This window comes from Macaca fascicularis, chromosome 18, assembly GCF_037993035.2.
Source record: "Macaca fascicularis isolate 582-1 chromosome 18, T2T-MFA8v1.1".
NCBI lineage: Eukaryota > Metazoa > Chordata > Mammalia > Primates > Cercopithecidae > Macaca > Macaca fascicularis.
In genome coordinates this window covers 45,917,852-45,935,604 of record NC_088392.1, presented here as the reverse complement: position 1 = coordinate 45,935,604, position 17,753 = coordinate 45,917,852, and positions in this window count along the sequence as shown.

Here is a 17,753-nt window from a genome sequence, read left to right as displayed (position 1 = left end):
TGTTTCTTGTCTTTTTCAGCAGACAGAACTAGTAAACATATGTGATGTTTACATATACACACACAAGCCATATACATACATATCTATTTCTAATCTTATCTACTTATATATTAAAGCTATGAATTTATACTAATATCTGAATTATAACTCAGGACTATAGTGCTCATTCTAGTCTTCCCCTTTTCGTATTTTAACTCACACATTAGTTGGCTTGGGATGCCATAACAAAATACCATGGACTGGTGGCTTAAACAGCTGAAATTTGCTTTTCACAGTTCTGGAGGCTGAGAAGTCTAAGATCAAGGTGCTGGCTACTTTGGTTTCTGCTGAGTGTTCTCTCCCTGGCTTGAAATGGAAGCCTACAGCCTATGGCCTAATTTGCCCCCACATAACTATCCAATCTTATTTCTTTTTTATTTATCTTTCTTCTTTTCCTTTTTTTCCTGTAGGATGGGAGATAACGTAAGTGTTTTTTCTTATTTTCCCATTTTTCTTGTCCAAAATGTAGCGTTTTATAGACATATTTTTGTACTTTGTTTTTTTTTTTTTTTTTTCCATTTAACCATGTGTCCTGGAAATCACTTGATATGGTTCACAGATACAGTCTTCATTCTAGTTTTTGCAACATGGTACTTTATTGGGCAGACATTCCACTGTTTTTCAACAACTTATCTCTATCCTGACATTTAGACTGTTTCCATTAGTTTCCAATTGTATCAATGCTGAAAGCCTATGGCCACGATTGTTATTGGATTGGGAACCCAGACCTATGACTTCCGAGAGGACTCACCTTCTCTCTGGAGCCTGTTATCCACAGTAAATTTCCTCATTTGCTCAATCATTGAATACAGATTAAGTAGTTTGAGCACTGCAAACAGATACCACTATGACAACAAGACTACTCACTAGAGTTCAATATCTGTAATTGTTTTTGTCTTTGGACTATGTAGTTCGACTGATTAGTTCAAGAATGTTTTGAATAAACTTTTTTATCTTCTTCGAGTTAGGTTCTTTTGTTTTTATTTTGTTTTGTTTCCTTCTCATTGCAGTCAAATTTATCTGATTTTGTTTGTACTGCCTTTTGCCCCATCCTTGTTGATTTCTTTTTCTAATTGAGAATATGAACTATGATGTAATTCTAAAAGTTGAAATTAAACTCAAAGAAATATCACTCCTCTTCTCACCCCTTCTTCTTGTTCCCATCCCTCCAGCCTTGTTACTCCATACTTTTTGCCCCCACATAACTATCCAATCTTATTTCTGTTTTATGTATCTTTCTTCTTTTCCTTTTTTTCCTGTAGGATGGGAGATAACGTAAGTGTTTTTTTCTTATTTCCCCATTTTTCTTGTCCAAAATGTAGCGTTTTATAGACATATTTTTGTACTTTGTTTTTTTTTTTTTCCATTTAACCATGTGTCCTGGAAATCACTTGATATGGTTCACAGATACAGTCTTCATTCTAGTTTTTGCAACATGGTACTTTATTGGGCAGACATTCCACTGTTTTTCAACAACTTATCTCTATCCTGACATTTAGACTGTTTCCATTAGTTTCCAATTGTATCAATGCTGAAATTCATTGTTGGAAATATATGCTTTACAGTTAGATCCCTGATCCGTTGGAGCCCATTCTTATGTTTAGTGTGATGAACAGGGACCTAACTCTGTCTCCTTTTTTCAAATGTTTAAGCAGTTATTGTATCACCATTTATTTATAAACAAAAACACAAAATTCTGTTTATTCCAGTTATTTGAAATTCCCCTTCATCATAAAGTTCTCACTTCTTGACTTTCTATTATATTTCACTGCTATGCTTATCAGTCAGTCTTGACATCACAATTTTAGTTATAGAAACTTTATAGTCTGTTTTACTTTCTGGAGTGGCTATGCCCCATTGCATTTTTTTCCATCATTTGTCTGGATATACTGGTATGCTTCCATATAAACTTGAGTACCAAATTCTATTACTCCGTAAGAATGATTATTGGTATTTTTATTGAAGTTGCATTGCATTCGTAATTTATGTCAGGGAAAACTGAACACCTATAATGGTACATTATTCTATTTAGGAGCAAGAGCTGTCTTTCCATTAATTAAAGCATGCTTTAAAAAATGTGTTATGATTTATATTGCATATGTGTTATACATTTTTTCTGAAGTTTATTTGGAAGAATTTTATCCTGTTTTTGTCATTTAATGATATTCTCTCTATGATTATATCCCCTAGGTGGTTTTTGATTATATGACAGCTGTTAATTTCTGCATGTTAAATTTTATGTTCCACTAACCTACTGAATTATCTTATCATTTTAGCTATTTTTATTATTGATTAGGAACTCTAGCTATACTATTATGTCAAGTGCAAAAGAATATAATTTGACTTAGGTCTTTCTTTGTCATATTTAATGCTTTTTGGTTGGTTAGAATTTTCTTACGGTGTAAGAGGATCCCCATTCTTGATATCTTATTATTTCCTTCTTCTTATACATAAGTTTCTTATTCCCTTTAGTTATAATCATTCTATATCACTCAGTTTGGGTGTGCCCCTCGTATATATTGTTTAATTATGTGTGTATAGGTAAGCAAAGTACATTTATGACTATTAATATGACTGGTATGTTTAGACTCAACTACATCATATTTTATGTTGCAATTTCAATTTGTGTTATATGAAATTTGCTCTATTTATGTCATGTGTCTTCTTTTCTCTTTTTAAGAAACGTGTTTATATTTTGGAAGGTCTGTAGTTTTGTTCTTGTAGTCACGTTTTCTGTTATATTTAAATTATATTTTTATTATTTTAATTTCCTTAGTCCACTAATTCCTTACTTAAACTTTTATTGTCCAGTGTCAGCTGTTCTTGGTGTCTTTAAGTTTTACCAAGGACTTTACACCAATCAATAAGTTTATTCTTACTTTCTCTTTTCTACTTTTTGTCTTTCCTTTTTCATAACACATAATATAGAACATATTTTTCCACCCTTATTCCCACTGTTGTTTTAGACTTTCATCTACAATTGTATGCATATTCACTGTTAACCATTTTTCTAAAGTTTCCCTGACTACCTTTTGGTTGAATGAAGTGCTTCCTCTAGTCCAGAAGCAGATTTTTTTTTTCTGCAAAGAGACAGATAGTAAATATTCTAGGCTTTGCCAGTCATATGTTGTAGCTATGGTGAAGCAAAAGCAGCCATAGGCAGTACATAACATAAAAGTAGGAGTAGAAGTATGTTCCAATAAAACTTTGCTTAAAAAACCATACCGACATCGTTTACTAACTGCTGCTCTAGTAGTTGCTTGAGAATGAACCAAGGACACAAAATCATCTGAACTCTTGCATGTTTGAAAGCTATTTTTCTATAGTCTTGAGAGTTAAATGCAGTTTGGCTAGATATAATGTTACTGTTTGATACTTTTCTTCCTGAAATTTTTTGAAATTGCTGCTGAAAGGTGGCCATTCCAAGATGGTATTCTCTGATCACGTGAATACCTTTATCTCCCTCCCTGGTAGTATACTCTGGTCTACCAGGACATTGTGGTGATATTTCATATAAATCGTAGATTTCATATTTCTGGCAGTGGTTTCAGGTCACTGTTACTTAGTCTTGCTGACAGTTTTCCTCTTCTCTCATGTCTGCAGTCTTTCTCAGATTGTGTTTGTACTCTGCAAGACTTGTGGCAGGAACACAAGCAAGAGCCTGCTGAATTTGATGAGTGTTTTGTTGTTGTTTTTTAAGGTGATCTGAAGTTTGACTCTTCACTAGTCTTCTAGTTATTCATTTCTCTAGAGAGTCCTTAGAAAGTCTTTGTAGCACAAGCACCGTGTTCATAATGACTGAAATATTGCAGTGAATTACCTCATTTTATGGTGTTGTAGTGTACATCTTTATACTTATTCCTCATTTTTCAAGGATAACAATTAAAAAAAAAAAAAGTTAAGAATACATTCTGAATTCTCTTTCCAGAGGCTTCTCCCTTGTCTTGGGATTATGGAAGAGTGAGGAAAGTTTTCCAAGATTCAAAATAAGATATGACTTTGAGGTTCTATAACTCGTGGAAACAGTATCACTTGAATGTAGGAGATGTCTCAGGGGAATGACAGAATAGAGCATGAAGGAGGTAGTCCTGAAGATGCCAGGGCTCCATCTGAGTGTTCCTGGGCCCAAGTGCAGCACGGATGGCAATGGCATAAGAGAAGCAGATACGCAGGACTTCAAAGGCTCACCTAGACTGATTATGAGTGATAGTATTTATATAAAAATGAAGATGAGTTGGCCCTCTTTAAATCCAAATAGTTCTATGCTTTAAAAAGACCTCAATCCTTACCCAATTTAGAAATAGGGAGGTATAGAAAGTGATAATAGTGAATGAAAATGAATTCCTCCAACCAGGCAGGAGAAAGCAATAAAGAAGATTTAAGTTTTAAAAATGTTTTAAATGTTTGACTTAAGAAATTTATAAATATCATGCAAGCAAAGTCAAATTTGGTGGTTTGGAACGACTGCTTTATAAATGAGAAGACGGTATATTCTGAGTGGCCTGGAATAGTACACTTGACCTTTGAACAGCATAGTTTGAACTTCAGAGGTACACTTATATGCAGATTTTTTCTTGCCTCTGCCATCCCAGAGACAGCAAAGCAACCCTTCCCCTTCCTCCTCTTAGCCTTCTTAATGTGAACACAATAAAGATGAAGACCTGTATGATGATCCAAGTCCATTTAATAAATAGTAAATATATTTTCTCTTCCTTAAGCTTTTCTTATAACATTTTATATTTTTAGCTTAATTTATTGTAAGAATACAATAAATACATATAACATGGAATATATGTTAAATGTTTACGTTATAGGTAAGGCTTCTGTTAAACAGTAGGATATTAGTAATTAAGTTTTGAGAGAGTTAAAATTTATACGCAGATATTTCCACTGCATGGAGGTTGGTGCACCTAACCCCTACATTGTTCAAAGATAAACTGTACTGGTTTTTACTTGCTGTTCCAGAGTAACTTTTGGTAGCATTCTTTTTTATTTTCTTATTTCCATTATTTGAAAGATCAGGTATATGGTCACCTTATTTATAATTGAATGTTGCCATAAGATTTCAGTGTCCAAGTCTCTGGTTTTTGCAAATATGCCTCTGAATGATAGACCATTTGATAGTATGCCATATCCTACAAATGAAGATTCTCCAATGCTTTAAAAGAAAACAAAATGTAGTTGGAACATTGAGTCATCTCAGTGTGCACAGTGGTAGCAAAAGGCTCCATACAATAGAACCTGTGCCATCACATTAAATACCCTGTGCACATTGGGAGAAACAATTTAGTTGCAGCACAAGATTATCTGTCACATTAAATTATGCTGCTAATTTGTATTCTATTAGTTTTTTAGAGCTTCTTAGTACTTTATTTGTAAATTTATTTTGGTTTTATAGTGGCATAGAAGTTATATGCATAAGGAGTTTTATGCTTGTAGCTAATTAAGTAAAATTATAATAAAATGAGTCAACAGGAGTGTGTGTCACTGGGTGAACATGTGTTTTAAAAGGTTATATATTATTCGTTTAAAAATTGATTTGAAATCTATATAACACAAAATTAAACATTTCAAAATGTACAATTCAGTGGTGTGTAGGATAGTCACAATATTTTGCAACCATCACCACTATCTGGATTCAAAACATTTTCATCTCCCTCAAGGAAATGTCATACCCATTAATCAGTTAGTCCTCATTCTTCTCTCTCCTTAGTTGCTGGCAACCATTAATCTGCTTTCTGTATCTATGAATTTACTTGTTCAGGATATATTATATAAATGAACTTATACAATATGTGGTATTTTGTGTCTGGATTCTTTCAAGTAGCATAAGGTTTCTGAGGCTCATCCACACTGTAGTACATATCAGCACTCCATTCCTTTTCATTGATGAATAATATTCTATTTTAAGGCTATACAGGTTGAGCATTCCTTATCCAGAAATTCAAAATCAAAAATGTTCCAAAGTCTGAAACTCTTTGAGTGCTGACAGGACAATGAAGATGACGTTGTTAATATTACAGACAAAGTGCCTATAGAAGACATGGTGAAAATGTGTGACAGGCGTATATTCTAATCAGTTCTGCTATAAACATTCATGTAGAAATATAAAAAAAAAGTCTACGATATAATTTGACACAGATTGAAATGTTTGAGAACTATCATATTTGTCATTAATGTGAATGATTAATTTTGTTATTAGCATGAAAGTAAAATATAATGCTCAGATTTATCTATTAATCTATTCACCTTCTCTTAGAAAGAGACAATATTTTGCACTTATGAATCTTAGGTTGCTATGGAAAAAATAGAATACTTGAAACACTCTGACCATGTGACCTTTCTTTCATGTTTAATATATATCCTTTTCTCTCTTTAGTCAATTTTCTAAAGCTTGTTAAGCTTGTTTGGAACTTTCCAGATATCGTTTGCAGGTGAAGGATGTGGCAATGTTCAAATTAAAGATGTTGTTCCATTCTTTTCCATGGAAAACAGAGTATATGTCAAAGAAATAGAGCATATTTTTTCTGACTTTTGTCTACTTGATCCATCAAGACATTTTCTGAGACCTCTTTGATGTTCAAAAAGTTTCAAAAGATTACATACTCTAGAAGGCCTTTTTCCCACTTTAGAGAAGTATTGAAGTTTTAATTTGGTTGAGAACAGCCTCACCTTTACCTTCTTCTACTGAGATTCCACCTGATTACCTAGGCTTGTATGAAAATTTCAGTGCCAAGGACAAATAATTCTCTATGAATTTTGACATTATGGTGCATTCTTAAGCTTAAACTACATCAACCATGTAAATAATTAAGGCAATCAATAAAACGCAGAGCAAAATTGGTATTTAAACAAGCAGGAAAAAAATGTTAAGATTTCCGGCCTCAGTGGCTATATCTGGTAATCAGCCATTACAAATAATGTGACAGTTGTTCAATCTCCTTGGCTCGTGTTGACACAAGATTAGAGTTAGCAAAAGCACACTATGATTAACAAAACTACGAAAGCACCGTAAAAACACAGCTCTCAGTAGTCAAGCAGAGATGAGGGAGGCAATATATTTTCCCTTATTTCTTCTTTTTTGGTTGTCCCAAGAGGAACTTTAAGAAGATAATTTGCATGTAACAAGTGTTTTATAAGTACATTTCTAATTGAAATGTTTTTACTATATTCCATCTCTCTCTATTCATGTGTGATTTAAATTTCATGATATAAACTAGAATACAAATACTGAGAGTACATGATGAAAAAAATCTATAAGTAGAATGAAGATTTTGAAAATCTCCCCACCCTTACCCATTTGAAATGTTCTACTCTTACTATATCTATTGAAGGAAGAGGGTGGAAGAGAATCAACTTGGTAGTTATTCATTCTGAGTTCTAACTAATGGCCTGTATTTTACAAGCTGCTTGACAAACCATTTCTCGTCTTGTGTCTCCATTGCATCTTCTACCAAATAGGAGAAATAATGCATAATCCACAGAGCCGTTGTGAGGCTTAAGTGTTATCCTATCACCAAAATTACCAAGCACACCATATAATGTAACATTAGTCTTAATAAATATTGTTTGCCTTTTACTTTCTGATCACTTACATTGGAGTAGGGATGAGGGAATATCAATTTCTCTTCATTCTCCTCTTAAACTATTAAAAACTAAAGCCCAGGGGAAAATGTAAATGTAAATGTTTACATCCTATGGGAAAATATTTTAAAAGTGCTAAATTCTGCTCACAGAAAATTCTGCTCACATAAAGTTACTTCTCACGTGGAATTCCTCAAATTGTACTTGTGGATCTTCATCTCCTCTCATTCACTCTAAAATTAAGTGGGTATTGAGTAATTTAAATTTTTTTTGATAGTTTGCCAAGTGACTCATGTCAATTTTAAATAATGAGACCCAGAAAATATGATTACGTATAGAGTTTATTTGAGCACAAAGCTTGAGGATGACCACCTGGAAAACAGCAACTCCAAGTGGATGGAGTCAGTGGTCCAAAGTTAAGGTTTCTTTTATACAGGCAGAGAAAGAGAAATTTTAGCAGGATTACAACATTTTTCTATATGAGACCAGTGTACAGGTTATAGTAATTTGATTGGTTACTGAATGCTACATTCCAAGAAAGACGTTATTACTCTGTGAGGAGGAGGAGTGGTCTGAGAAAGTCTTATCTCTGGCCCCATTTGGTCTTCCTAATTATTTACAGGGAGAAAAAAAATGACAGAATTTGTATCTGCCTGCCACATAACTCAGACTGCATAGCCACATACCTCTTAAGGCCCAGAGTAATTTAAAGTTCCACCAGCTTTGATTCTGAATTATTTAATTTTATACCCATAACCAGGGTCAGCAATTAAACTTATATAGCTTATTGGCATGTACCTTAGGATGAATAAAGAAGTTTTTTAGCTGTCTAGACCCTGCTCAACTAAGAAGTAGGCAAGATTGTTTCCTTTTACACCATTCTGAAATTGTATTATACTTTCTTGTGAAGCTGGCTTTCTGTCATCATAAAGTAAAGTATATATTTAATTATCATGTTTCCATAAGGAAAGGGAAATACAATTTTCTCTCTAAGCTTCATAGTTCTTAGCTGGGACAGACCCCTGTAACAAAAGAAATTAACAAAAGAAAAATAGACATTTAATAACATGTATACCGCATGTATACATGGGAATATCTACAGAAAAAAATGAGAAAAGGTGGCTTTAAACAAGCTTAAATGTCATCATTTGATGAAACAAAGACAGATCGGGAAGGTTGGTTATAGAGAGATATCCAGAGAAAGTGGAGTAAACAAGAATAAGATTTATTATACAGATTTACATTGATGCCTTCTCCATTCATAGTATTTTGTAGTGATTTAGAATATCCTTCTTTTCCTGAAAGAGAGAAGAGGGAGAGAGAGAGAGAGAGAGAGAGAGAGAGAGAGAGAGAGAGAGAGAGAGAGAACTTTACAAATGGAGATTATTCCTTTATAAACACAAATTTCCCTTACAAAAAAGGTACATTCTACTCTTTTTTCAGAGTTTCTCCCATGGCTGGTGTTTCTCAATCAGCTCAAAATAATCCTTATGCTTATGAGGAATATTTTGGAATAAGACATTCTGGCCTTTCACAGTAACCATCACCAAAACTGTAATACAGTAGTCCCCCCTACTTATATTTGGGGGATGTGTTTCATGACCTGGGTGGATGTCAAAACCATGGACAGTAGCTAACCCTATATTCATAATGTTAGCTTCTATACATACATACCTATGATAAAGTTTAACTTATATATTAGACACAGTAAGATTAACAACAAAAACAAATAATGAAACAGAACAATTATAACAATATACTACAATAGGAGTTATGTAAATGTGGTCTCTCTTACTCTCTCTCAAAATATATTATTGTACTGTACCCACTCATCTCTTTGTGATGATGTGGGATGATAAAATCCCTACATAAAGAGGTGAAGTGATGTGAATGAAGTAGGTATCATGACGCAACATTAGGTTCCTATTGACCTTGAATGCAGGCACTGTGATATTGTGACAGTCAATCTGATAACTGAGATGGCTACTAAGAAACTAAGAGTGGTAGTGTATACAGCATGGATGTGCTGGTCAAAGGGATGATTCTTGTCTTGCTGGGGGTGAGCTGTACAGCATGAGATTTCATCAGCTACTCAGACAACATGCAGTCGAAAATGTATAAGTGGTTTATTTCTGAAATTTTCCATTGGATATTTTCTGACTGTGGTTAACTACATGTAACTGAAACCACAGAAAATAAAACTGTGAATAAGAGGAGATGACCATAGTACAAACTACTTGTTGACATTTTATACTCAGATATTTGATTTTGTGTGGCCATCAAGATTAGACCCCACTCTCAAGGGTGGATGATCATTTTCTAAGTTCACCAAAGATGATACAGAAATCAGGAAGTAAATTTTCAATTTCTATGAGACTAAATCTGTGATGCAAACTGAACGCTGAGATGGGGCATCACTTTCTTCTCACTATGTAAGTATGCTGCACAATATGCTGCATTTTAATTGGAAGTTTTTTTGGAAGACATGGAATCAGAACATTTTGAGTATTCTAAACCAAGTCTTTTCTAGCCACGGGGATAATAGTCTCTGGGTCTGGGATGTAGGGCACCTTTCTCTGATCAGTGCTTTACATGGTCTTTGACCACTTTGTATTCTTTTGGATTCTCTGTCTATTCTCTGTTTCCTTCTACACTGAGTACAATATATTAGATTATTAGGTATCTACCTAATAAAGCACAATTTTGTTTTACTTTCTCAAGGTAACAAGCAATATAAATAGAATGGAGATACACATCTATCCAAACTAATCATATATTTAGAGTTTCTTGATTTATATTTTATTTATTATAATAAAATACAATGTGTATAAATATTACCAATTCAGCTTTCATAAAGCAAACATATTTTAAGTGCTCTTCAATACTGAAGAGAGAAACATTTTCCTTATCTCAACTATTTCCCTTTAATACAACTAAAACTGCTCAATTGAGTGGCATACACATAAAAGACATCACGTCTTGTAACTCAATATCCTCACATGTAAATTTCAAAACCATGTATTATGTGAATTTTAGATGGTAACATTCTTTAGAGAAAAAGAGATATCTGGGAAAAAATAAACAAAGTGAAGTATTAATTCCTCTGTTATAAATTCAACTTCTGTTTGAAACAAAAGTTTATGCTCACTCTATTTCAGACTTCTTTAGGAATTAGGCCTTTTACACAGCTCTAGGTCCCTTCATTTCCAGGTTAAGCTTTAAATACATAAATATAAATTAAATCCTCCTCTTTCAAAAACTCTCTGCCACTTTGAGCACTTAATTAGTTATGCAGATATTTTTGAGTGATGGCTATGGAAACGTACTGTTAGCTAGATTAAAAAATAAATAATAATTTCTATCACTACCATGCTTTTAATTTATTATTTCTAATCAAATATTTGTTCTCATCTTGGATCCTAAAATGCAGACACTGGATTAGTCTTTACTTTTTCTTTTTACTTTCTCTCTAGTTTCTTCTTTTGTGTGTTTTTCATTTCTTGCTCTCTGTCTCTTTTTTTTTGTTCTCTCTTCATTCTCTTTTCCCTCGTTCTCTCTACTTTTTCCTCTTGTTTTTCCTATTAAAAAATTGTTTAAGATTATGCAGCAGAAGAAAGGAATATGACACATGAATAGAGTTCAGAAATACAAATTGTGCAAATATAGATCAATGGCAGAAAGGAATATGACTACTAGGGTGAATTTGTAGGACTTGCTAACATGCTGAAGCTTATTTTCTGTCCACACCTGCACCCAAATACTCCTTCTTCCCAACTGCTACTAGGGATAAGCCCCCATTTGCTCCCAAGACTAATCTCTTCACTTATCCACTAAACCACATCTCTTTTGTCCTAGTTTATTGCTTCCATTCTTTATTTCTTTTTCTTCATTATCTATTATCATTTTCTCTGCAATGCATCTATTCCATTATTTAAAAAATAAAACAGATCTTTTGCACTGGAAGGTCCTCCAGCTATTTCTCCAGTATTTGCTCTAAACTCTCAATTTTTTTCCACCCTATATCTAATTTGTCAGCAAATTGTTACTTTTGTCATAATGACATATTAAACATTTTAATACTTATCCCTTATTCCCCTTCTATCACCCTAAAATCAGCTATCCTATTAAACTTTCCTGTCAAGTTAAAAATCAGATTTTACCTGGACAATTGCAGTAGCCTGCTACCAAATCTCCTACTTCCTTATTATCTGTTGTCAACAGAGTAGCAAACATTATTCTTTGAAACTCAAATGAAATCATGCCCCTGTTCTAAAGAAAACCCATATGGCTCTCTAACCCATGCCAAATAAAACCCAGTCCTTGCAGCAGCCAAGGTGACTCTGCCTACTGCTCTTTTCATCTTCTGTTTCTTCCCATCTTGCTCAATAAACCTTATAACACTCTTTCAGCTGTTCTTCAAACACTCCAGATGCACTTCTCCACCAGGGTGTTTGTACTTATTTTTCCCTCTCATATCTTCCTGGCTCTCTCTCTCTCTCACTTCCACAAGGCCTTTGCTCCAAGATCATTCCCATCTGAAATTGCAAACCCATAGACCATCCTGTCATCCCAACTTCTTGATTTTTCTCAATTGCACTTCTTATTATTAGCATCACTATTTAACATGGTATATATTTAACCTAATTTTTCCTCTTTTTTCTCCTACTAGAGCGTAAGATCTGTGAAAACTGGTATTTTTGTCTGTTGGTTTATTTTTGTTGTTGTTGTTTTATGGTTTTGTTTAATTCTGTAATCATTGCCTTCCAGAGTTCAAAATGTTTGGTAAGCACTCAATAAATATTTTTTGAATAAAAATTATTCTTAACACTATTTTTAATTCTTATTGTTTTATCTGGGGAGAGAAGATCCCCAAAGGGGGGGGGGAAGCTCATCATGGTTATGTAGTAAAAGAAAGTTGACTTTATTTTTTAAGTTGAGCTGATAATGTTTAACACAACAGGCTAGACAACTCAGAGATGTGCACTATCTAATGAAACTCTTTAGTCTGAAATACATTCTACACGATATTGTTCATTTTAAGTTATTTTATACAAGATTGTTTTAAGCTTTATTTTTTCACTCTGTAAGAGGAGGAACTCTACCCTTTGATTCTTCTCTGTTTTTCTAGACTAATATAGTGTTCCAGTCATGGTAGATTCTTATGAAATGTGTGCTGATTAACAGATGACTGGATTAATATTAAAATGCATAATATTTCCCCTGATTATTGACAAGCCATATTACATAACTGCCTCAACAGGTCTACTTTATGAAATCTTTGAGACCCATACCTGATGGAAAATGGATGTTAATAGCTTAAAGAATAACAGACGTATAAAAATTTGAAATACATACAGTCTTTCTTCATCACTGCATACAACCAACTCTCTACTCCATTAAGATTTAGGTTTGACTGAAATTTCTAGTGTGACATTTGAGAGAGAATGCCCAAAGTTCACTATACTCAATTATCAATAATAATTGAGACTATACTCTATAATTGAAACTATACTTAATAATTTAAACGATATAATCTCTGGTAGTTTCTCATGTGCTCCCTGGATCTTCCCCTGGTGTGTAAAAGAGAGATTGTAACCCTAAGGATCTTGTGAAACACATTAATTTATAACTAAAACTAAAACTAAAAAAAAAAAAAAAACCACACACACACAGAGTTTCAAATATAAGCTAGTGCCAAATACAAATGGACAAATGTAAGCTTGTGAATAGATAGCAGAATGTAGAGAGAAAATAATTTACTTCCAAATGTAAGAGAAAAATACACAAAGGAAATTGTTTGTGAAACATAAAATTCCCAGGGTCACATTAATTCCTCAATACTTACCAGTCCCATCACTGAGACTTCATGTGCCATTTTAAAGTGTATGAAAATAGCATTATCCTGATTGTGTTTGTGTTTAGTCTTATGAATAGAAACTGTGCATTTACATATAATAAAAGGCTGATACAACTAATCTCTTAACCCCCCAAAAATATATTTACATTAGGGCTTTATATCTCTGCCTGCTTCTTAAAGATTATTAAAATAATGACTCTGATAAAATCTAAAGCAAGATTCTTGTTTGGAAATAAAATTCTATCATAAGTGTTGCATTATAATAATTAGATTATTGGCATAGTTTTGTTTTACTGAGTATAGGCTTCCATTTAACATAATGTTACAGATAGAGAATTCACAAGAAAAGAGTCTAAAGGTAAATGATGTAATTGTGAAAGCAGAATTAATTTTATAATACAGCTAAAACAAAATATGATAGTGATTGAAAATATGAAAATGGAAACATGGTAAAGCTAATAAAAGGTAGCATGCATAGTTGTGTAGGTAATTTTCTTAGGTAGCATTAAAATGAAATGCAAAGCAAATGAAATAAAAAATCTATTCATGTGCCTTATGGAATCATAAATTGCAATGACATTACAATGAAAACAACATGATTTGCCCAGTCAAAGCCAATTATGTTAAGGGAAAGAGAACGACAGAGAAAGCTATGGACATCATAAACACTGTCAGTCCAAATCTTCATCTCTTTGGCAGTTAAGTCAAGTTAATCTACTCTTTTACATAATTCTTGATAAAAATGTTTGAGGCTAACTGTGAGTCTGAAACCACAAAATGATCCATGATCAGACAGCCTTTTAGGGATTTTTCTTTTATATTTTTATTTGTCTGTTAGTTTTTATAACCATGCACAGTTTTAGTACAGACACACTATTGTATCTGACAATTACTAAGTTATTTTCTCCAACTTAACCTCGACTATACTGATAGTAAATATGATTTAACCCTATCACTAGATTTATTACTTAATAAATATTCTTAAACCCATATTAAATAGGAATAATAATCATAGTATCAAGGGCATTGAGCTAGAAGTTATAAGACCTGGATTCTAATTGTATGTAGTTTAACAATAATAAGATGTGTGACCTTGTCCAAGTAACTTCAATTTTCTTGACTATCACATAAATAATTTCAACCATATAATCTTCAAGAACAGTACCTGTTGCAACATCCCATGATGCTGTAAGTAAATAGTGTTTACAGTGATCAAAAATACTTTATCTCTATGATTCACTTTGATCTTCAAAACTTCATTTATAGACAAAGAGGGTATTAAATGACTGTTTAAGGTAGAAGACATATGGTTAATATGGTTGGTTAAAAAAGACATAGCATTGTAGTTGAAAATATCTATTGAATGTCTCCAGTGCTTGTCAAAGGGAAGGCAGTGATGAACAAGGAAGATATGGTATTTTCATCACAGAGCTTTCAGTTTAGTGTTAAGGATTATCTTTTCTCTAGAGCTGCCCTTTCCAGACAGCAAGATGCTAAGAGGTACCCACCAGTCTTCCATCACACAATCTCAAAAAGCTAACTTAAAATAAATAATAAATATAAATTGTAAAATGTTAAATTAGCATAACAAAATCTCTTAAACATCCTGTAAAGAAAGAAACCTATTTAACTTTAATTAGCCCAGAGTTTCACAAGCATATTTAATTGTAAACTACCCACCTGCTCCCCTCCCGCTTCTCATCCAGTGACTGCTAACACCCCGTGAAGCTTTCCCACAGCACAGTTTTGGAAACACTGGTTTGAACTAAGGTCTTCAGTAGCTAAGGATTGTTGGCATAAAGAACACTAAGAGATATCAAAGCTAGCTTTGAGTCAGTGTTGAGCAGAGCTAATGAGCTATTTTATGCATATGCTGTTATTTCAGAAAGAAATATTGTGCAGAGAATTATTTTGAAATCCCTACCAAAACCAGAGTTTTCTCTCTCCTTCTTCTCTCCTTACTATGCTATTCAAAGAGGAAAATAAACCTGACGGAATATTTCTACCCAGGGAGTGAAAAGCATTGTTTACTTTTCTGCAAAGCTTTCAGTCTCTGATAGAGAAACAGTACGTCTAATTGGACACATCATTCCATTCATGTGCTGTTCTTAAACTGCATATCCTTTTCTCCCTTAAATTTTCTTTAAAAAGCAAACATGCTATTTTTTGAAAAAAAATTCTCTGTTTCTTTGACATGTCCACCATTGTTTTAAGTGGAAACATCTTTCAGTCCAGAAGGAAAACATTATGCTTAAACTGGCATAATGAAAAGAAAACATAATGGGTAGAAGGTTGCAAATATGGTAATCTTGTACACATAAGCAACATAATAAAATACGATTAAAAAATAAATAACCCTCACCATCCCTTCATACTTAAATAACCATTGTTTACTGAGAGCTGTAGCAATTTAGTGACTAGAAACAAGCTAAAATGTTGGTTGCATGCTTCTATTCACTAACATGTGGCTGTCCCTGTTTGTCTTGTAGTTCCCCATCTTCCGACTGTTGAAAGTAAAACTAATGAAGAAATCAATGAAATAGACTACTTTGGCAATTTTTCTTGAATTTCATGATACTTTTAGGTCTCTCTTGTTTGGATTGTGAGTTCATGTGTATGTTGATGGGAGTAGGTAATCAGAAGTAAAAACAGAATTGTGGAGAAGTAAAAGTCAAAAATATAAGCTGAAGTTTTAGGATTAGTAGACAGAATAAAAAGGAAAAACTGGACTCTGGTCTGCGATTTGCTAGTAGTCAGCTAATCAAATTGGGCAACTATTTTATCCTGCAGAATCATATTTCCTTCACTTATAAATTGAATTAGTGGCAACACTGAAGTATAACTTGTCAAAAAGTTAAAAACATCACTCATGTAAATAATCAGATATCAATTTCATTTAACTCATTAATTGAATAAGGTAATCAGTAAAAGATGAATTTGAAAACTGTACACATATCTAGACAAGTAGTAATGCCAAAATAAATTTGCTAATAGAAGCAAACTAATGAACATCCTATAGGGAAATAAATGTATTATTTGAGGTAATCTTTTCTTTAGGATGAAAATCAATTATGTCTTTACTGGACAAATTAATATGTATTATTGAGTAAAAGAATTATTTGCCTGTCTATACAACTTCTACCCCTGCAGAGTTGGCGACATTCAATTTTTTCAACATTTTTATGCTTTCTAGCTAAAAAATGACAAACTTGGAACTTATGATCACTAAACTTCAAAAACCTGTAACTTAAAACATGCTATATAATCTGTGAAAAGAATGAGATAAAGAAAATGACATAATAGAAGTTTAGAACTGAAGATGTAAAATATAATATCAGGAAGGTAACTATTTCCCTTAACATCACAGTATCATTACTATTCACAATCGGCATTGAATACAAGATGTCATATTTGAATTCTCAGGAAGAGAAAGAACAAGAGAGAAAAAAGGTTGCCTGTATCAAGAAAACAAAAAAAAGTAACCAGAAATTCTCATTGCACTTTTGGTCTCATCTTGCTAATCATCACTGTATAACTTAGTCACGCATTGCCGCAATGTGGCTGAAACTTGTTTCTTACAGGTACCCATTTCCTCTTCAAGGAAACTGGGGTTATGTTAATGAGAAAAAGTGGAATTGGTTATAGTATGTACACCTTCAGCCACATAATCCAGAATTAAGATTAGAGAGCATAATCTTCAAATATGAAAGATCATAGGATTATAGAGGAGGGAAACTCTACTCTCTGAGAGTTTGATAATTGAGTCTATGAAATAAACTGACAGTAGACAGATTGACAGGAAAAAAGGTATACCCTTTTATTCATACACAGGAGCCTCACATGAAAGAAAAGTATGTATAGAAAAACTCAGTGAGATCTAGAAGCTTACATCCCCTCTTCATTAGGGAGAGTGGAAGGGAGAGGTAGGCAATTTAGACGAGAGTAAATGATTTTTGAGAAAGATGAAGGAGCCCTCAAAAGAACAGGTGACAGCCTGTGACAAATTCTGTCTAGGCATGACGTCACCTCCAGTTTCTTCTCCTCTTATCTGAGTTAACATTTCCTAACCATCTGGGTGGATGAGGTTCCTGGGGAGGGGTTTCACAACAATTGTGTTCCTTTTGGGCAATCTGTCTTTAGGCAAATTAAAGGAGTTCAGAGAAAGTTCCTTCCTGCATTTGCTGTTCCCCAAGTGCCCTCAGTTTCCATTAGTCAGCAAACTCAAGCAGCATATTTTGTGGTGGCATTTCCTGATCTCCTTTAGTAGAAATAT